Below are 22400 nucleotides of genomic sequence, written 5' to 3' on the forward strand. Positions count from 1 at the left end.
TGAGGTAAGTTGGTATTATGGCTAAGTGACTAAATACTAGTTTGTGAGTTTAGCAATGTGAATGCTTTTGTTTTGGCACTATACATAGTTTCAGTATTGCAGTATCACAGGCCAACTTATGACTAGTTAGGATTCATTATTTTAAGATTGAGATTAATATTTCTGTTTATGGTCAAATGGGTGAGTGAGTGTAAGTGTGAACCACCAGGTGGTATTCGTGTAATTAGTTGACAGGGTGTATCAGGGAGATAAGATGTTTTCTAATGGTAGTTTTGAAGGTGATGAATGTGTCTGCAGTTCTAGAGTTTTCAGGTAGGGTGTTCCAGATTTTAGGGCCTTTGACATACATTGAATTTTTGTAAAGGTTTAGTCGGACACGGGGAATGTCATAGAGATGTTTGTGTCTGGTGTTATGCCTGTGGGTTCTGTCACAACTATCAAGAAAGCGTTTTAGGTCAAGGTTGATATTGGAGTTTAAGGTCCTGTAGATGTAGATTGCACAGTAGTAAGTGTGGATGTACTGAACAGGGAGTAAGTTTAGATCTATGAAGAGTGGGGGGGGGGGTTGCCAGGGATGGGATTTAGTGATTATTCTTACTGCAGCTTTTTGTTGGGTTATGGGAGTACTATGAGCTGCTTAGGGGGCTGTTCCATGGGCGGTTTGTTGAGGATAGCTTGTGCCTTGAGTCTGCAATCTCGGATGAAGAAAGATGGGAACTGAAGACGTGTAAAGGTTTGTGTTATGTAGGTGCATTCTTCTTCTAGAAAGCAAGGGCTGGAGATGCGAAGAGCTCTCAAGAAGAAGCCAATGAGGACTCCTCTCTTAGTGCGGGTGTCTTGGTGTGAATAAAAGTGTACAAGATCGTCCTTGTTGGTAGGTTTTCTATACACTTTGAAGAGAAGTTTGTCACTGTCGGGAGATCTGCACAGGAGAACGTCGAGGTAAGGAAGTTTGCCATCATTTTCGAGTTCAAGTGTAAACTTTATTGATGGTTCAACTGCATTGATCTTGTTGAGAAGGGCCTGGATATTTAGACGTCTCGGATAGAAAACCAATGTATCATCAACGTATCTTAGCCAGGTGACTGTGCTGGGAATGAGGGTGCTGAATTTTTCTGTCTCCAGGTTTTCCATGAAGAGGTTGGCAAGCACAGCACTGAGCGGGCTGCCCATTGCCATCCCAAAGCATTGTTTGTAACAGTTGTCCTGATACTTGAAGAAGTTGAAATTAACACAAAGTTCCACTAGATTGATGAAATCTAGAAGAGGTAAAGGGAGGTCGTGGTTTTCAGTGAGCCTCTGTCTCAGAATGTTGATTGCAGCGTCAGTAGGAACGTTGGTAAAGAGGGCTGTGACATCGAAGGAAGCCATGCTTTTGTTTTTGACATTCAGGTTGGAAATTCGGGAGAGAAGATCACCTGAGTGTTTGAGGTGGGCTTGAGGTGGGCTTAACCAAAATCTGTAAACCCTGCATTGTAATCCGTATAGAGAATAAACTTTGATTTGATTTGATTTGATTTGATAGGAGGTAAAGTTCTAGCATGGATAGAGTCATGGCTTACCAATAGAAAGCAGTTTCGATTAATGGGGTCAAATCTGAATGGGGGTTAGTCACTAGTGGCGTTCCACAAGGATCAGTTTTAGGCCCTCTCTTGTTCATAATTTACATTAATGATCTTGATGAAGGGATTACGAGTGACATGAGCAAATTTGCTGATGATACAAAGATAGGCCGTATGATTCATTCTGAGGAGGATATTAATGAACTCCAGGACGATTTGGACAAATTAATGTCTTGGTCTGAAAAATGGCAGATGAAGTTCAATGTGGATAAATGTAAGGTACTAGTCCTTGGTGATTATCAAATGGTATACAATACCGACAGGTTGGTAGATAAGACACATAGGCAACATTTAGGCAACTTTATTCCGAAACGTTTCGCCTACACAGTAGGCTTCTTCAGTCGAGTACAGAAAGTAGGCAGAAGAAGTAGAGATCTGAAGACGATGTAATCAGTCCATCACCCTTGAAGTCATAGATTTGAGGTTGTCAGTCCCTCAGCCTGGAGAAGTTCTGTTCCAAAGTCTGGAACTAACTGAAGATCAAGCGACAGTGTTGAGACTTAAATACTGTCGGAAGGAGAGGTGTTCCTGCCTACTTTCTGTACTCGACTGAAGAAGCCTACTGTGTAGGCGAAACATTTCGGAATAAAGTTGCCTAAATGTTGCCTATGTGTCTTACCTACCAACCTGTCGGTATTGTATACCATTTGATAATCACTGTGTCAGACACTGCAACACAATGGCATCTTGGTACAGAAGAGAAAACACCTTGGTCAACCTTTTCAAGTGAGAATTGTTTGATCTGAGAGGGACATGACCTCCCAGTGGCTACATTCTCACTACTACTACTCTGCACCTCTCTTTCCGACAGTATTTAAGTCTCAACACTGTCGCTTGATCTGACTACTTCACACTAAATGCCGGAGTACCCCAAAAAGGCTATCTTCAAGGCATCATCTCAGCAGCCATCTCAACACGCAGCTCCCCAGTCATACCTCGACGTTACATCAATGCACTCAAAGGTTTAGCAGAAGACACGACCATCAGGGTCACCACCGCTGATAAAGGAGGTGGTGTTGTTATCATGAACACTGACGATTACAGGAACAAAATGCTCAATCTACTTAATGACCCAGATACCTACAAACCTCTCACAACTAACCAAGTGGACAACCTTACTAAAACTTTTCTTCAAAGGACTCGCCGCATTCTGAGGGGCTCAGAACAAGGGAAGAAACTTCTACACACCATGCCCAGCAACCCCAGACCTGCCAGAATGTACGGCCTGCCAAAAACTCACAAGCCTGGTATCCCACTGAGGCCCATATCCTCGGGAATAGGCAGTGCTCCCCACCAGCTCTCAGGAATTCTCGCCAAACACCTCTCTAAACTCTTGGGCACTATCAGTCCAGCACATCTCAAACACTCGGGTGATCTTCTCAATCGCATTCACAACATCAACATCAGGAACAAGAAACTTTCCAGCCTTGACGTAACTTCCCTATTCACCAAAGTACCTACTACACAAGCCATCAATCTCTTGCGCAGGAAAATTGACGATTCACTTGATCTTCCCATTCCAGCCAGCGATTTCTTCGACCTTGTTGAACTATGTGTTGGCTTTACGTGTTTCTCTTTCGAAAATCACCTCTTTCAGCAGACTTCTGGACTACCCATGGGTTCGCCACTCAGTGCGGTCCTGGCGAACCTATATATGGAACATCTAGAAGCCGAACGTTTCTCCACCATTATTCCTTCATCTGTCACCTCATAACTCCTAGACGCTTCAACGTTCAAGCTCTCCAAGACAAGCTCAACCAGGTCGAGCCTTCAATCCAGTTCACACTTGAAGAAGTCGACAACACTCTTCCTTTCCTTGATGTTCTCTGGAAAGCTGACCACGAACTTCGTTTTAAAGTCTATCGAAAACCCACCAACCAAAACGATCTTCTCCACTTCTACTCTCACCACGACACCAAAACTAAACGTGGTGTAATTATAGGCTTTTCCTGCTTGCACTCAGAATCTGCATCAGTGAGTTCCTTGAAGAAGAATGCTCTCTAATTAAACAAGTATTTTCTAAACTCCACTATCCTCGTCACTTCATCAGAGACTTCAGACGGCGGGCATTAAACATCTTCAACACAGTTAAGACACATGTGCAACATCTGGATATCTTTATTGTAGACGTTTCGCCATCCAGTGGCCACTGGATGGCGAAACGTCTACAATAAAGATATCCAGATGTTGCACATGTGTCTTAACTTTCATATTGTCGGTATTTTATACCTTTCTTGCACATCTTCAACACACCCAGAGAAGACACTGCCGAGAAGATACATAGTTCTCCCCACCAACTCCATTGCCAAACACGTTTCCAACATCTTTTCCAATACATCATTCCAAGTATCTACCTCCACAACCACGACCATCAAGGACATCACCAGTAGTAGACAGGACAAGCCTCCATCCTCTGCAGGGGTATACATAATCCCTTGTAATGACTGCAACAAATTATACGTGGGCGAAACATCAAGAGACCTCCAAACACGTATTTCAGAACACCAATATGCAAGCAGGACTGACGATACAAGGAATGCCTGTGTACAACATCGCAATTCACACAACCATTTAATTAACTACAGAAACTCAAGACTTATCGCCACAGAAGACAACACTCAATACCGAAGAATCCTGGAATCATCGTTTATCTCTATAACCAACAATTTCAACCAGAACAATGGCTTCTATAACATAGCTGAACCACTCGCCAAGAAACTTCTTCATCGCTATCCCACATAAGAACATAGAACACTGCAGAAGGTCTACTCACAACTTGTCCAATACCCCTGCCAAGCTACCCAAGACTCTATAACTCCACCCGGTAGATCATCAGATGCAGCATTCTCCACCTGACCTCAACATTCTGAACATGACTATAAATAAACCATACCCCCGGCCGGGATTGAACCCGCGGTCATAGAGTCTCAAAACTCCAGCCCGTCGCATTAGCCACTAGACAAGCTAGCCACAATAAGATTCATCCAACTAGGTATATTTCTACACCATAGGAAGGTTAGCACAGGCACCTCTGTGACCACAAATGCAAGTCATTTGTGGTCATTCTCCTCCTGTTCTTCAAGTTTCTCTTTTGTATAGACTGATGAAGCCACTGTGTGGCGAAACGTTTCCTCAATAAAGATACCCAAGAGTTGCATATGTATCTAATTTATCACCGTCCACAGTATGGATATGAGACGCACAATAAACTAGCCACCTCGGTGGCAAAAATCTAAAATCTAATCTCTGTATTAGGACTGAAGAAGACACTCATGGCGAAACGTTTCCTTTAATAAATGTCCTGCACTGTGAGAGTAAGACACATGTCCTACACGTCCTGCACTGTACGTAAGTGGAAATATAAACACAAATGCAGTATAATGTGATCCTTTATTGACTACGTTTCGCCCACACAGTGGGCTTTTTCAAGTCACAAACAGAACTACCTGGTGTGGAAGGAACGCGAGTATTTATAGTCCGGTTCAGAATGCTGAGGTCAGGTGAAGAATGCTGCATCTGATGATGTACCGAGTGGGGTTATAGAGTCTAAAAACTTGGGTAGCTTGGAAAGTTTTTAGACTCTATAACCCCACTCGGTACATCATCAGATGCAGCATTCTTCACCTGACCTCAGCATTCTGAACCGGACTATAAATACTCGCGTTCCTTCCACCCCAGGTAGTTCTGTTTGTGACTTGAAAAAGCCCACTGTGTGGGCGAAACGTAGTCAATAAAGGATCACATTATACTGCATTTGTGTTTATATTTCCATTGTGTCGGTATTTTATACCATTTATTTCCACTGTACGTAAGTATCTTTTTCCACAGACTTTCTTTTAAAGTCTACCGGAAACCTACCTACACAAACGATCTACATTTTTCTCTCACCATGACACCAGAACTAAAAGAGAGGTAGTTATTGGCTTTTTTCTGAGAGCTACAGAATTTCCAGTGCGCAGTTTCTCGTAGAAGAATGCACATACATCACCAACTCTTTTAGTTAACTACACTTTCCCCTACACTTCATACGTGACTGCAGGAAACGTGCGACACGTATCCTCAACGAGAGCAACACCAGTCAAGTTGCAGAAAAACCTCCAAGTTACATCGTTTTACCGGTCAGCAACGTTGCAATTAATGTTTCAAAAATGTTTAACAGAAAACTGGCTAAAATATCTACCACCTCTTCAACTACCATTAGGAACCTGATACAAAAACCCAAGCATGATTCTGGCACAAGTACAGGAATTTACACTATACCATGTGGGGGGTGTGACAAAGCATATGTAGGAGAAACAACCAGATCTCTGGACATTAGGATCACCGAACACAAAAATGCTTGTGGAAAAAGACACTTATGTACAGTTCAGGACATTTATTAGCTAAACTAGTTATTAAAGAAGACGACTTAAGACGGAGAAAATGCATTGAAGCTGCACTAATTTCTGTCAGTAACACTATAAAGCAAAAATCCGGTAGTTACAGTATTTCAAAATTACTAAGCAAGAGGATATTACCCATCCTGGGAACTGGTGTTACTTGATGCCAGCAGGTCCCTCTCTAGCCTCACCTCCTTAGTTCCATTACTACTACTACTACTACTACTACTACTACTACTACTACTACTACTACTACTACTACCACCTCTACCCACGCATCACCTCACCTGACTCCCGCCACTATATATATGTGTGTTTCCTTAGTTTTCTCTGTATTAGGACTGAAGAAGCCACTCGTGGCGAAACGTTTCCTTTAATAAATGTCCTGAAATGTACATAAGTGTCTTTTTCCACATCTTGTCGGTATCACCATACCATTTCCTCACAAAAATGCTTGAAGAATTGAGACACTTACGCAAAATATGGGAAACTTTACTGAAGAAACGTTTCGCCACACAGTGGCTCATCAGTCCAATACAAAGTAGAAATGGGTAAGGAGAGAAGTAGTTTGAGGTAATCAGTCCCTCAGCCTGGAATCGATGTGTTCAGTCCATCAATCTTATAGGAAGTGCAACATAGCGCCAGAGAGGTGGGTTATATACTGCAGTCAGGTGAGTCGAAGCAGCAGGAGGCGGGATCACAGTGGAAACGTTTTAATTAAAGCTACCCAAGGTCCTAGACTCTGTCACACTACTCGGAAGATTGTCACATCCAACATTCTCCACTAGGAAAGTTAAGACACATGTGCAACATCTGGATATCTTTATTGTAGTAGACGTTTCGCCATCCAGTGGCTTTATCAATACAGATTCTAGGACATAATAGGAAGACAGTAGAACTATATACAAAAGATGAGGTAATCAGTCCCTCGGCCTTGGAGTTAGTGTTCACAGCATCGTGGTGGAGGAGAGTCTGGAGCAAAGGCAAGAAGACTGGCGCTTTTTATAGGCGTCAGTGAATGGGACGGGCAGCAGACGAGGGCTGTCACTGGTAGGCGGGATTCCCCAGTGGAAGTAGGTCCTTCCCAAAGAGATGGGTTAGTTGCAGCAGCCGTGAAGAAGGTCTTGTAGATGTCCTCTGAACCAAGATTCCATGATGTTGCAGTGTCTGACAAGTTGTGCAAGAAAGTACCGAATCTTGGTTCAGAGGACATCTACTAGACTGTTGCATATGTGTCTTACCTAACAACCTGTCGGTATTTTATACCATTTTAATGTTCATTCTCCACTAGACTCAACATTCTCCACTTGACTCAACATTCTTATCCTATAAATACTCGCGTATGTTTCACCCAGGTAGATATGTTTGTGACTTGATAAAGCACCACTGTGTGGGCGAAACCTTGTTAATAAAGGACCACATTATACTGCTTATGTGAAAGTTAAGACACATGTGCAACATCTGGATATGTTAGGTAAGACACATATGCAACAGTTAGACATTCTCCACTAGGTTGTTAGGTAAGACACATATGCAACAGTTAGGTATCTTTATTATGAAACGTTTCGCCTACCCAGTAGGCTTCTTCAGTCAAGTACAGAAAAGTTGATAGAAGCAGAAGATACTTGAAGACGATGTAATCAGTCCATCACCCTTAAAGTTTTGAGGTGGTCAGTCCCTCAGTCTGGAGAAGAGCATTGTTCCATAGTATGAAACAATATGGAGAAGAAGTGACAGGATGGAGCTTTTTATAGCGCCAAGAGGTGAGACGTAGGCCACTAGGAGAGGTAAGAACTCAGATGTTGAGAGGTCCCTCTCAAATCCAGCCGCTCTCACTAGTGGAAGTTGTCGAAGTTGATTGCAGGTCTGTACCAAGATACCCTTGTGTTGCAGTGTCTGACAGATTGAACATTAAAATGGTATAAAATACCGACAGGTTGTTAGGTGAGACACATATGCAACAGTTAGGTATCTTTATTATGAAACGTTTCGCCTACACAGTAGGCTTCTTCAGTCAAGTACAGAAAAGTTGATAGAAGCAGAAGATACTTGAAGACGAAACGTTTCATAATAAAGATACCTAACTGTTGCATATGTGTCTTACCTAACAACCTGTCGGTATTTTATACCATTTTAATGTTCATTCTCCACTAGACTCAACATTCTCCACTTGACTCAACATTCTTATCCTATAAATACTCGCGTATGTTTCACCCAGGTAGATATGTTTGTGACTTGATAAAGCACCACTGTGTGGGCGAAACCTTGTTAATAAAGGACCACATTATACTGCTTATGTGAAAGTTAAGACACATGTGCAACATCTGGATATGTTAGGTAAGACACATATGCAACAGTTAGACAACTTTATTCCGAAACGTTTCGCCTACACAGTAGGCTTCTTCAGTTTCGGAATAAAGATGTCTAACTGTTGCATATGTGTCTTACCTAACAACCTGTGATGAATGGTTTGAAAAACCGACAAGTTGAAGATTGAGACACTTATGCAACATATGGGAATCTTTATTCAGGAAACGTTTCGCCACACAGTGGCTTCATCAGTCCGATACAAAGTAGAAAGACGTAAGGAGAGGAGGAGTTTGAGGTAATCAGTCCCTCAGCCTGGAGTCGATGTGTTCAGTCCATCAATCTTGTAGAATGTACAGCATAGGGCCGTAGACGTGGCTTATATACTGTAGTGAGGTGAGGTGAAGCATGCGGAGGCGGGGTCATAGTGGTACCATCCACTAGTCGAAGTAGGTCTTCGTCCAAAGGTTGGACAAGCCACGTCTACGGCCCTATGCTGTACATTCTACAAGATTGATGGACTGAACACATCGACTCCAGGCTGAGGGACTGATTACCTCAAACTCCTCCTCTCCTTACGCCTTTCTACTTTGTATTGGACTGATGAAGCCACTGTGTGGCGAAACGTTTCCTGAATAAAGATTCCCATATGTTGCATAAGTGTCTCAATCTTCAACCTAACAACCTGTCGGTATTGTATACCATGAACATTAAAATGGTATAAAATACCGACAGATTGTTAGGTAAGACACATATGCAACAGTTAGGTATCTTTATTTCGAAACGTTTCGCCTACACAGTAGGCTTCTTCAGTCGAGTACAGAAAAGTTGATAGAAGCAGAAGATACTTGAAGACGATGTAATCAGTCCATCACCCTTAAAGTTTTGAGGTGGTCAGTCCATCAACTTCGACCTCTACTAGTGAGAACGGCTGGGTTTGAGAGGGACCTGCCCTCCCAAAGCAACCTACGTCTCACCTCCTGGCACTATATAAAGGCTCCATCCTGTCACTTCAACTTCATATTGTTTCAGACAACGGAACAATGCTCTTCTCCAGACTGAGGGACTGACCACCTCAAAACTTTAAGGGTGATGGACTGATTACATCGTCTTCAAGTATCTTCTGCTTCTATCAACTTTTCTGTACTCGACTGAAGAAGCCTACTGTGTAGGCGAAACGTTTCGAAATAAAGATACCTAACTGTTGCATATGTGTCTTACCTAACATTGTATACCATTTTGATGCACATCTGGATATCTTTATTGTAGACGTTTCGCCCTCCAGTGGCTTTATCAATACAGATTCTAGGACATAATAGGAAGACAGAAGAACTATATACAAAAGATGAGGTAATCAGTCCCTCAGCCTTGGAGTTAGTGTTCACAGTATCGTGGTGGAGGAGAATCTGCTTATGTGTTTACATTTTCATTGTGTCGGTATTTTATACCATTTATTTCCATCTGACAGTAATGTTCATATTGGACTGATAAATCCAACATTTCCACAGTAAACTTACGCTAAGTATCGCACGCCTGTCTAATTTGATCAGCCTATTGAAGTGCTCCTTCTAGGCCTACTGTACTACTACTACTACTACTACTACTACTACTACTACTACTACTACTACTACTACTACAAGGGGTTAATGAGATGTAGGGAGGGGGTACTAGGGAGGATCTCGGGTATAAAAGGCGCCATTGTCAGGTTATTATTCATTAGTTGACCAGAGAGTCAGACAACAACATCTCTCAGGAGACCAGAGAGTCAGACAACAACATCTCTCAGGAGACCAGAGAGTCAGACAACAACATCTCTCAGGAGACCAGAGAGTCAGACAACAACATCTCTCAGGAGACCAGAGAGTCAGACAACAACATCTCTCAGGAGACCAGAGAGTCAGACAACAACATCTCTCAGGAGACGCCAATATCACAGGTAATTGAAAGATTATTATTCTATCTTTTTCACCAATAATTGAAGGTCCTTGATGGTGGTAAGTCAACTTGTTTGACTTAAAATTACATTAATGCTTTTTATTCTATTTTCACACTTGAAGGTGACAATAGTAGTAAGTCAATATCTTTGACTTAAATATTATGGAGAAATAAAGACAGTATAATGTAATTCTTTATTAACGATGTTTGGCCTGCCTCGCATGGGACAGTAGGCCTCCTGCAGTGTTCCTTTTTTCCTATGTTCTTATGTTCTTACCTGGGTGAACCTTAATACAGGATGTTAGGTAGAAATTTAAGACACATGTACTACATCTGGGTGTCGTTACTGTAGATGTTTTATCATCCATCCAGTGGCTTTAACAACACAGATTCTTGGACGTAAACTTCAAGACCGCGGGCCGCTAACAACCAGAAATAACGAATTTAAGAACATAAGAACGAAGGAACACTGCAGAAGGCCTACTGGCCCATGCGAGGCAGGTCCAAGTCTCCTACCGGCTTAAGCCAGTGCACCCAACCTAGTCAGGTCAGGTCACATTGACTTAAGGGAGGAACACGGCAACCGACCTGGTAGCACAAGCTATCAGGTCCAACTCACACCCACCCACATCCACTCATGTATTTATCCAACCTATTTTTAAAGCTACACAACGTTCTGGCCTCTATAACTGTACTTGGGAGTTTGTTCCACTCATCCACAACTCTATTACCAAACCAGTACTTTCCTATATCCTTCCTGAATCTGAATTTTTCCAACTTAAAACCATTGCTGCGAGTCCTGTCTAGGCTAGATATTTTCAGCACACTATTTACATCCCCTTTATTTATTCCTGTCTTCCATTTATACACCTCAATCATATCCCCCCTAATTCTACGTCTTTCTAGAGAGTGCAGATTCAGGGCCCTTAGTCTATCCTCATAGGGAAGGTTTCTGATACATGTGATCAACTTTGTCATCTTTAGCTACCGTCGTTAGGACCTGCCTGCAGGTCAAATTTACGGCAATCCACTCTCTGAAAGACTCCTTCATTGTCGTCTGCACAGATGACACGGAAGCACTAAAACTAATGGACGACTCTTCAATCAGGACCCTACAAACACAACAATTCACTCTATCCCCGTCTCCATTCTTGAAGTCGCAACGTTCGGTCTTTGTGAAAAGACTTGACAATATCGTCACCTCTCTCTCTACTGAAGCACTGAAGACATCTATTGAGGAACAAAACACGTGGGCCTCGGTAGACAGCATCTCAAAGATCCCCAACGCCACATCAATGCTAAAGATTACATTCTCAGACATCTCCATGGCTGCCCAAGCTCTCTCTGACGGTCTGGCCATCTCATATTACCACATTCACCCAAGTCATATAGAACAAGAACGTTTCACATACATCTCCCACTGCTGGACCTGCTACTCCTATAATCACACCACCAAGGACTGCCCCATCAAGAATAAGAAGTTTTGTTCAAAATGTGGGAATGATGGACACGATTTCAGATCCTGCACCATTACTACAACACCAACATGTCTTAACTGCAAGGGTAATCATCATACCCTTGCAGCTAAGTGCCCACTCAGGAAAGAAATCATATTGAAGAAAACTAAAGTTCTGAAGAAGACCTCCAATTCACCGACATATGCTGCAATAACCAAACCACAAACCGACGCCATCAAGACTCTACATGCTAATCTACAGGCACCATCGCCCAGCAACTCCCTCTCTCCACTCCCCGACGGTGCTCCTTCCAAGGTGCTGTACTGCATGGTGTATGCACACCTTGCAAACGCAGCAAGCCCCGGCACTTTCAACACCACTATTAACGAACTATTCCGTCTGAACAACATGCCTGCCTTCAATTTTCCGGAATCCACACCTTCAGAAGACATCCTCAAGATCCTTCCCAACGTCCTGAACTTTACTGCACCTACAGACCTGTCTCCTGCCCAAGCAACTGCTCCTGTAACTTCTATAACCACTTCCACCGCTGACAACGTTGATCAAGTTGCCTCAACCACCGCCTCCCACCTCTCCCAGCCTGCTGTTACACAACCATTACACCTCACAGCTGCTCCTGTCGAACCTCAGTCACCTGCTACCACCATTGTAGATTCTCCCAGTGAATCCACCCCAGAAGAGGAAGATAATGACTCCAGTAAACCCTCATGGGAAAACCTTACCTTTTACACTTCTCCTTCAAATACTGACACCATGACCTGTACTGAACTCTACAAAAGCCTCGGTGCTGGAACAGTCAAGTATGCCTGTGAATCACAGCTTCACTTCACACTCACCCAAGTTCTTGAGTTCATCAAGCCTCTACGCTTCACCTTCAGCAACAAGGCTAAATTATACCACCTATCTAGAAGCAGCTTCAAAAAGTTTGAAAATGGCTCCATTGCTAACCTGCCTCCTCAGTTACTCCTATAACTCCCATATGTGTTCTACCCTCTGATGTGACCTAGCCTGCTGCCAGCTACTCAAGATTCAAGACTTCAACTACAACAAGTTCAATGCAACAGTCCCTGCTATTCCTGTTCTCAAGTCTGCCCCACGATCGCCTTAGCTGCTGGGTTAAGCCCTGGCTCTATTTCTCTTACTAAGAACACTCCTCTCCAGAGCTATTCTTCATCTGTCCCGTCTTCCCCGCTCATCCCATTGGGATCTTACCTAAACTTGTTTGCTTTGTTTGCTTTTGGTTATTATTCATTAGTTGACCAGAGAGTCAGACAACAACATCTCTCAGGAGACCAGAGAGTCAGACAACAACATCTCTCAGGAGACCAGAGAGTCAGACAACAACATCTCTCAGGAGACCAGAGAGTCAGACAACAACATCTCTCAGGAGACCAGAGAGTCAGACAACAACATCTCTCAGGAGACCAGAGAGTCAGACAACAACATCTCTCAGGAGACCAGAGAGTCAGACAACAACATCTCTCAGGAGACGCCAATATCACAGGTAATTGAAAGATTATTATTCTATCTTTTTCACCAATAATTGAAGGTCCTTGATGGTGGTAAGTCAACTTGTTTGACTTAAAAATTACATTAATGCTTTTTATTCTATTTTCACACTTGAAGGTGACAATAGTAGTAAGTCAATATCTTTGACTTAAATATTATGGAGAAATAAAGACAGTATAATGTAATTCTTTATTAACGATGTTTGGCCTGCCTCGCATGGGACAGTAGGCCTCCTGCAGTGTTCCTTTTTTCCTATGTTCTTATGTTCTTACCTGGGTGAACCTTAATACAGGATGTTAGGTAGAAATTTAAGACACATGTACTACATCTGGGTGTCGTTACTGTAGATGTTTTATCATCCATCCAGTGGCTTTAACAACACAGATTCTTGGACGTAAACTTCAAGACCGCGGGCCGCTAACAACCAGAAATAACGAATTTAAGAACATAAGAACGAAGGGAACACTGCATAAGGCCTACTGGCCCATGCGAGGCAGGTCCAAGTCTCCTACCGGCTTAAGCCAGTGCACCCAACCTAGTCAGGTCAGGTCACATTGACTTAAGGGAGGAACACGGCAACCGACCTGGTAGCACAAGCTATCAGGTCCAACTCACACCCACCCACATCCACTCATGTATTTATCCAACCTATTTTTAAAGCTACACAACGTTCTGGCCTCTATAACTGTACTTGGGAGTTTGTTCCACTCATCCACAACTCTATTACCAAACCAGTACTTTCCTATATCCTTCCTGAATCTGAATTTTTCCAACTTAAAACCATTGCTGCGAGTCCTGTCTAGGCTAGATATTTTCAGCACACTATTTACATCCCCTTTATTTATTCCTGTCTTCCATTTATACACCTCAATCATATCCCCCCTAATTCTACGTCTTTCTAGAGAGTGCAGATTCAGGGCCCTTAGTCTATCCTCATAGGGAAGGTTTCTGATACATGGGATCAACTTTGTCATCCTCCTTTGTACATTTTCCAGAGCATTTATATCCATTCTGTAATACGGTGACCAAAACTGTGCAGCATAATCTAAATGAGGCCTAACCAAGGATGTATAGAGTTGAAGAACAACCTGAGGACTCCTATTATTTATGCTTCTTGATATGAAGCCAAGGATTCTATTAGCTTTATTACGAACACTTATGCACTGTTGTCTTGGTTTCAGATTACTGCTAACCAGAACTCTTAAATCTTTTTCGCAATCCGTAATATTAAGATCTACATTATTTAGTTTATATGTGGCATGGTTATTGTCCTGTCCAACATTTAGAACTTTGCATTTGTCTATATTAAACTGCATCTGCCACCTCTCCGACCACTGCATCAGTCTATTCAAATCTTCCTGGAGTGCTCTAGTGTCCTCGTCAGAATGAATTCGACGGCCTATTTTGGTGTCATCGGCAAACTTGCCGATGTCGCTCTTTATGCCCTCATCTATGTCGTTTATGTATATTGTGAACAGCAGGGGGCCCAACACTGACCCCTGTGGAACACCGCTCGTGACGCTTCCCCACTCTGATTTCTCCCCATTTATGCAAACTCTCTGCTGCCTATTTGTCAACCATGCCTCTATCCAGGAAAAAATTTCTCCTCCTATTCCATGTGCCTTAATTTTCCTCAATAGTCTCTGATGTGGGACCCTGTCAAAAGCCTTACTGAAGTCCATATACACAATATCATATTCATTACCATGATCTACCTCCTCAAATACCTTAGTGAAAAAAGTTAATAAATTCGTAAGGCAGGAACGCCCCTTTGTAAAACCATGCTGAGATTCGTTGATTAATTTATGCTTTTCAAGGTGGCTACAAACTGCCTCGGCAATTATTGATTCCATAAATTTTCCCACTATGGAGGTTAGGCTTATTGGTCTATAGTTCGAAGCTAAGGACCTGTCACCTGTTTTGAAAATAGGTATCACATTTGCCATTTTCCACTTATCTGGCACCATGCCAGTTTGTAGTGATATGTTGAAAAGATTAGCCAAAGGTGTGCTAAGCTCCTCTTTACATTCCTTTAGAACCCTTGCATACAGTTCATCAGGGCCTGGGGATTTGTTAGGTTTTAATTTATCTATTTGCCTAGTGACCATGTCACTTGTGACCCTAATAGTGCACAGTTTATTATCGTCCTGTTCTACATAATTTATCATTACTGGAATATCGCTGGTATCCTCCTGTGTAAAAACTGAGAGGAAGTATGTGTTAAAAATTCTACACATTTCCTTATCACTGTCAGTGAGCTGACCCGAGGAACTTTTGAGTGGGCCTATCTTGTCCCTGATCTTACTTCTGTATACCTGAAAGAATCCTTTTGGGTTAGTCTTCGATTCTCTTGCAACTTTAACCTCATAATCTCTTTTTGTTTTTCTAATTCCTTTTTTTATTTCTCTCTTTAACTGAAAATACTTGACCTTGTTAATAAGGTTATTTCCACGTAGCATTGGAAATGGGTCCAGGGACTGTACCTCAACATTACCTTTTATCTCCACTTTGATATATTCAACTTCAATTTCGAGTTGATTTCAAGTGGTGTTTGAGAATGACCTTCCTAGCACGGGCCAGCAGGCCTCCTGCAGTGCTATTGTTCTTATCTTCTTTTATTGTTGTCAGGTGATCCAGGATGAACCAGACGGGTGTTATAGTGCTACTGGTGTTATCCCTGTGCTACGGTGTTCACAGCCAGGCACTGAACACCAGCCTAACCAACGTTCTACGGGAACTTAACAATCCCAGGGTTGTGGAATACCACATAGCCTGCGCTGCGGACCAAGGACCCTGTGATACCAATGGTGAACAGCTGCGTAGGTACATTCCGGTGGTGACCACAGGTGGTAGGTGCTTCAGGTGCACACCTGTGGAGAACAGGAACCTACGTGTTATTGTGTCTACGCTACAGGTGCGATACCCCAGGTGCTGGCACGTTCTTATTGCTGTCTACCAGCAGCGTCCAGGAGTGGCCATACCCAAGGCCATGGGATGTGCCCACTAAACTAGTACCAACAACCATGTACCAAGGTCACATGTGCCCAGTAAACCTACCAAGACCACGTATCAAGGACCTCATACCATGTACCAAGGTCCCATGTGCCCAGTGAACTTACTAAGACCACGTACCAAGAACCTCATACCACATACCAAGGTCCCATGTGCCCAGAGAACCTACCAAGACCACGTACCAAGAACCTGATACTATGTACCAAGGACCTATGTTCTCAGTAAACCAACCCAAAGCCACGTACCAAGGACCTCATACCACGTACCAAGGACCAGTTTAAATGTATTTGATGTTTTTAATTATTAAATTGTCAACGTTTTTATTACTTTTATAATCTAATGAGTCAAAATATTTATGTGGTAGGCCTATGAGTGGGTGAGTTAGACCTACCTAACATGGGCCAGTAGGCCTACAGCAGTGTACTACTGTTGTTATGAGTGGGTGGGTGTGAGTTAGACCTACCTAACATGGGCCAGTAGGCCTACAGCAGTGTACTACTGTTGTTATGAGTGGGTGGGTGTGAGTTAGACCTACCTAACATGGGCCAGTAGGCCTACAGCAAGTGTACTACTGTTGTTATGAGTGGGTGCGTGTGAGTTAGACCTACCTAACATGGGCCAGTAGGCCTACAGCAAGTGTACTATTGTTATGAGTGGGTGGGTGTGAGTTAGACCTACCTAACATGGGCCAGTAGGCCTACAGCAGTGTACTACTGTTGTTATGAGTGGGTGGGTGTGAGTTAGACCTACATAACATGGGCCAGTAGGCCTACAGCAAGTGTACTACTGTTGTTATGAGTGGGTGCGTGTGAGTTAGACCTACCTAACATGGGCCAGTAGGCCTACAGCAAGTGTACTATTGTTATGAGTGGGTGGGTGTGAGTTAGACCTACCTAACATGGGCCAGTAGGCCTACAGCAGTGTACTACTGTTGTTATGAGTGGGTGGGTGTGAGTTAGACCTACCTAACATGGGCCAGTAGGCCTACAGCAAGTGTACTACTGTTATGAGTGGGTGCGTGTGAGTTAGACCTACCTAACATGGGCCAGTAGGCCTACAGCAGTGTACTACTGTTGTTATGAGTGGGTGGGTGTGAGTTAGACCTACCTAACATGGGCCAGTAGGCCTACAGCAAGTGTACTACTGTTGTTATGAGTGGGTGCGTTTGAGTTAGACCTACCTAACATGGGCCAGTAGGCCTACAGCAGTGTACTACTGTTGTTATGAGTGGGTGGGTGTGAGTTAGACCTACCTAACATGGGCCAGTAGGCCTACAGCAAGTGTACTACTGTTGTTATGAGTGGGTGCGTGTGAGTTAGACCTACCTAACATGGGCCAGTAGGCCTACAGCAGTGTACTACTGAGTTAGTTATGAGTGGGTGCGTTTGAGTTAGACCTACCTAACATGGGCCAGTAGGCCTACAGCAGTGTACTACTGTTGTTATGAGTGGGTGGGTGTGAGTTAGACCTACCTAACATGGGCCAGTAGGCCTACAGCAGTGTACTACTGTTGTTATGAGTGGGTGGGTGTGAGTTAGACCTACCTAACATGGGCCAGTAGGCCTACAAAGAACCCAAGAATGAACCATGCGGGACACCACCTCTCACTCTCTGCTATTCTTATGCTTTATTTCTTACTTTCTCTCTTTATCCTCCTCTTCATTTATTGTGTTGGTCTTCCTGCATATTATTCCCGCCTCTCTGAGGCATCATCCACTTATTCTGACACATTAAAGGCGCCGAAAATTTCTCCATTGATAAAATTGTTTCTCTGTTTACATAAAAACGTGGTCGTGACGTCACGATTATGACGTCACTGTTGACGTCACAGCAATGGCGTCACTGATGACGTCACAAACGTAGTTGCACGTGCACTTCCCGCTGTTGCCAAGGCGACATATTTTGTCTGATTTTCCTCACGATCCGCCTAATGAAAGCCAGTTTTTATTTTACGCCGTCATCACTGGAGTGATCAAAATCACGTAAATAATAAATGTCCCGCCATGGATGGTGTATTTTAAATTTAAAGTGGGGAATAATGAGGTGTTGCATGGACATTTGGCACCAACCAAGTGTAGAGAATTACGCTACCGTTTTTCCCTCACATACTGGAGGTTACTGAGGAGGTTGAGACGCATTAACGAGGTGGGTAGACGAGGGTAGACTGTGGCAGGGTGGAATAAGGTAGATAAGAGGGTAGATAAGGGTAAAATAAGAGGTGTTGACCTTCAGGTGAAAAAGTGAGTTAATTCTCCTCTCACGTCAATGAAGCTTCTGATTGGCTGAGCCAGCCGCCATTGATCCTTAACTCAAACTATCACATTAAACCCTTCACCGCTGACCTTCCCTCCATTACTTCCATTTCTGACTCACTAAGATCCAAATTTATCCCACTTTTAAAAATTATCAGGTGAGTAGAAGATGCAGCCAGAGGCTCAGGTGGTTAATTAGTTGATATTTAAGGTGATTAAGGTGGTAGTGAAGGCGACACAGCCACATTATTGGAACCCTGACCAGCAGTGTCAGAGAAATCTGTTATGGTGGTCAAGGGGCGACATACATGCTTCATTTTGTGACTTTTCTGCCTCTTGTGATGCCCAGGGCTGCCCCGTGGCACCCCCGCCCGCTGCAGACAACCCCGGGGCACGTGTGAGGCTACCTGGGGCGCCGGGAACATGCCCACAGGCTGACAAATAAGCGGCAGTAATGGCCAAGGTGAACTAGCCAGACAGTGAGACAGATAAAAAAAAAAATGGCTGACGCCTAAGAGATCATTTTTACGTTTGATTTTTCCGGGGTTGTGCGATCTGCGCTGCGGAATGATCCAGGACGCAGCCAGGAGGTGGAGTGAGACTAGCAGGTGAGTAGGTGGGGGGGAGGGGGGGTTGTCTCTTTATTATCTCTGTTGGTCTCTTGTTGTGTCTTTATTAACCTCTGACTTCTCTCCTTTATTACTGTCTATATTGTGTCTCTTGTCTGTCTTTATTAACCTCTGACTTCTCTCCTTTGTTACTATTGTCTCCTTTATCACTGTCTTTATTGTCTCATTTATCATTGTCTTTATTGTCTCTCTTTTATCACTGTCTTTATTTTATCCTTTATCACTGTCTTTATTGTCTCTTTTATCACTATATTTATTGTCTCTCCTTTATCACTGTCTTTATTGTCTCCTTTATCACTGTATTTATTGTCACTCCTGTATCACTCTTTATTGCCTCTATTACTCAGTTGTCTTATCACTTTCTTTATTGTCTCTATCACTGTCTTTATTGTCTCTATCACTGTCTTTATTGTCTCTATCACTGTCTTTATTGTCTCTATCACTGTCTTTATTGTCTCTATCACTGTCTTTATTGTCTCCATCACTGTCTTTATTGTCTCCATCACTGTCTTTATTGTCTCCATCACTGTCTTTATTGTCTCCATCACTGTCTTTATTGTCTCCATCACTGTCTTTATTGTCTCCATCACTGTCTTTATTGTCTCCATCACTGTCTTTATTGTCTCCATCACTGTCTTTATTGTCTCCATCACTGTCTTTATTGTCTCCATCACTGTCTTTATTGTCTCCATCACTGTCTTTATTGTCTCCATCACTGTCTTTATTGTCTCCATCACTGTCTTTATTGTCTCCATCACTGTCTTTATTGTCTCCATCACTGTCTTTATTGTCTCCATCACTGTCTTTATTGTCTCCATCACTGTCTTTATTGTCTCCATCACTGTCTTTATTGTCTCCATCACTGTCTTTATTGTCTCCATCACTGTCTTTATTGTCTCCATCACTGTCTTTATTGTCTCCATCACTGTCTTTATTGTCTCCATCACTGTCTTTATTGTCTCCATCACTGTCTTTATTGACTCCATCACTGTCTTTATTGTCTCCATCACTGTCTTTATTGTCTCCATCACTGTCTTTATTGTCTCCATCACTGTCTTTATTGTCTCCATCACTGTCTTTATTGTCTCCATCACTGTCTTTATTGTCTCCATCACTGTCTTTATTGTCTCCATCACTGTCTTTATTGTCTCCATCACTGTCTTTATTGTCTCCATCACTGTCTTTATTGTCTCCATCACTGTCTTTATTGTCTCCATCACTGTCTTTATTGTCTCCATCACTGTCTTTATTGTCTCCATCACTGTCTTTATTGTCTCCATCACTGTCTTTATTGACTCCATCACTGTCTTTATTGTCTCCATCACTGTCTTTATTGACTCCATCACTGTCTTTATTGTCTCCATCACTGTCTTTATTGACTCCATCACTGTCTTTATTGTCTCCATCACTGTCTTTATTGTCTCTATCACTGTCTTTATTGTCTCCATCACTGTCTTTATTGTCTCTATCACTGTCTTTATTGTCTCTATCACTGTCTTTATTGTCTCCATCACTGTCTTTATTGTCTCCATCACTGTCTTTATTGTCTCCATCACTGTCTTTATTGTCTCCATCACTGTCTTTGTCTCCATCACTGTCTTTATTGTCTCCATCACTGTCTTTATTGTCTCCATCACTGTCTTTATTGACTCTACCACTCTGTTGTCTCCAAATTAATGTATATATGAATTATTCATTATGTATACTTCATATATACATTAATTACTGGTCATAAATAATACTGCCAACAATAACAACCACACTGACAACATTAACAACAGACAATAATAAATGAAAACAGACAACATATAGCAACAACAGACAACAGTTACAACAGACAAGAATAAGATACATTAAGAACAAGAGACATTAACAGGAACAACAAACATTAACAACAGCAGACAATAACAAATAAAAACAGACTAACAAGAGCAACAGACAGCAACAACAACTAACATTAACAAGAGACAGTAACCATAACAACATACAATAACAATAACAACATACAATAACAATAACAACAGGTATGATAAAGCTCCATAAGATTTATCATACCTCTTAAAGCTATGTATGGATCCCACCTTCACTATAACACATTGTGTGTTACTGAACATGTGTTGCTATATGTCACAGTGGAAATGTGTTACCATATGTCAAGGACCACGGTGGTAATAAGTCAAGGACCACAGTGGTAAAAAGTCAAGGACCACAGTGGTAATAAGTCAAGGACCACGGTGGTAATAACTCAAGAACCACGGTGGTAATAATTCAAGGACCACAGTGGTAATAATTCAAGGACCACGGTGGTAATAATTCAAGGACCACGGTGGTAATAATTCAAGGACCACAGTGGTAATAATTCAAGGACCACGGTGGTAATAATTCAAGAACCACGGTGGTAATAATTCAAGGACCACGGTGGTAATAATTCAAGGACCACGGTGGTAATAATTCAAGGACCACGGTGGTAATAATTCAAGGACCACAGTGGTAATAATTCAAGAACCACGGTGGTAATAATTCAAGGACCACAGTGGTAATAAGTCAAGGACCACAGTGGTAATAATTCAAGAACCACGGTGGTAATAAGTCAAGGACCACGGTGGTAATAATTCAAGGACCACGGTGGTAATAAGTCAAGGACCACGGTGGTAATAAGTCAAGGACCACGGTGGTAATAAGTCAAGGACCACGGTGGTAATAAGTCAAGGACCACGGTGGTAATAAGTCAAGGACCACGGTGGTAATAAGTCAAGGACCACGGTGGTAATAAGTCAAGGACCACGGTGGTAATAAGTCAAGGACCACGGTGGTAATAAGTCAAGGACCACGGTGGTAATAAGTCAAGGACCACGGTGGTAATAAGTCAAGGACCACGGTGGTAATAAGTCAAGGACCACGGTGGTAATAAGTCAAGGACCACGGTGGTAATAAGTCAAGGACCACGGTGGTAATAAGTCAAGGACCACGGTGGTAATAAGTCAAGGACCACGGTGGTAATAAGTCAAGGACCACGGTGGTAATAAGTCAAGGACCACGGTGGTAATAAGTCAAGGACCACGGTGGTAATAAGTCAAGGACCACGGTGGTAATAAGTCAAGGACCACGGTGGTAATAAGTCAAGGACCACGGTGGTAATAAGTCAAGGACCACGGTGGTAATAAGTCAAGGACCACGGTGGTAATAAGTCAAGGACCACGGTGGTAATAAGTCAAGGACCACGGTGGTAATAAGTCAAGGACCACGGTGGTAATAAGTCAAGGACCACGGTGGTAAT

At 42.7% G+C, this 22400-nt stretch overlaps 1 protein-coding gene across 7 annotated transcripts in view; it reads left to right on the forward strand.

Moving 5' to 3' along the window:
• The first annotated feature begins 18757 nt into the window (after positions 1-18757).
• Hipk (Homeodomain interacting protein kinase) overlaps positions 18758-22400 on the forward strand; it is a 160087-nt gene continuing 156444 nt past the window's right edge. For all 7 annotated transcript variants that reach the window (XM_070092997.1, XM_070092989.1, XM_070092967.1 and 4 more), the window contains exon 1: positions 18758-19102. The gene's annotated coding sequence lies outside the window, so the exon portion shown is untranslated. The remainder of the gene's footprint in view (positions 19103-22400) is intronic.

The sequence above is a fragment of the Cherax quadricarinatus genome, chromosome 3 (genome assembly GCF_038502225.1).
Source record: "Cherax quadricarinatus isolate ZL_2023a chromosome 3, ASM3850222v1, whole genome shotgun sequence".
NCBI classification, from domain to species: Eukaryota; Metazoa; Arthropoda; class Malacostraca; order Decapoda; family Parastacidae; genus Cherax; species Cherax quadricarinatus.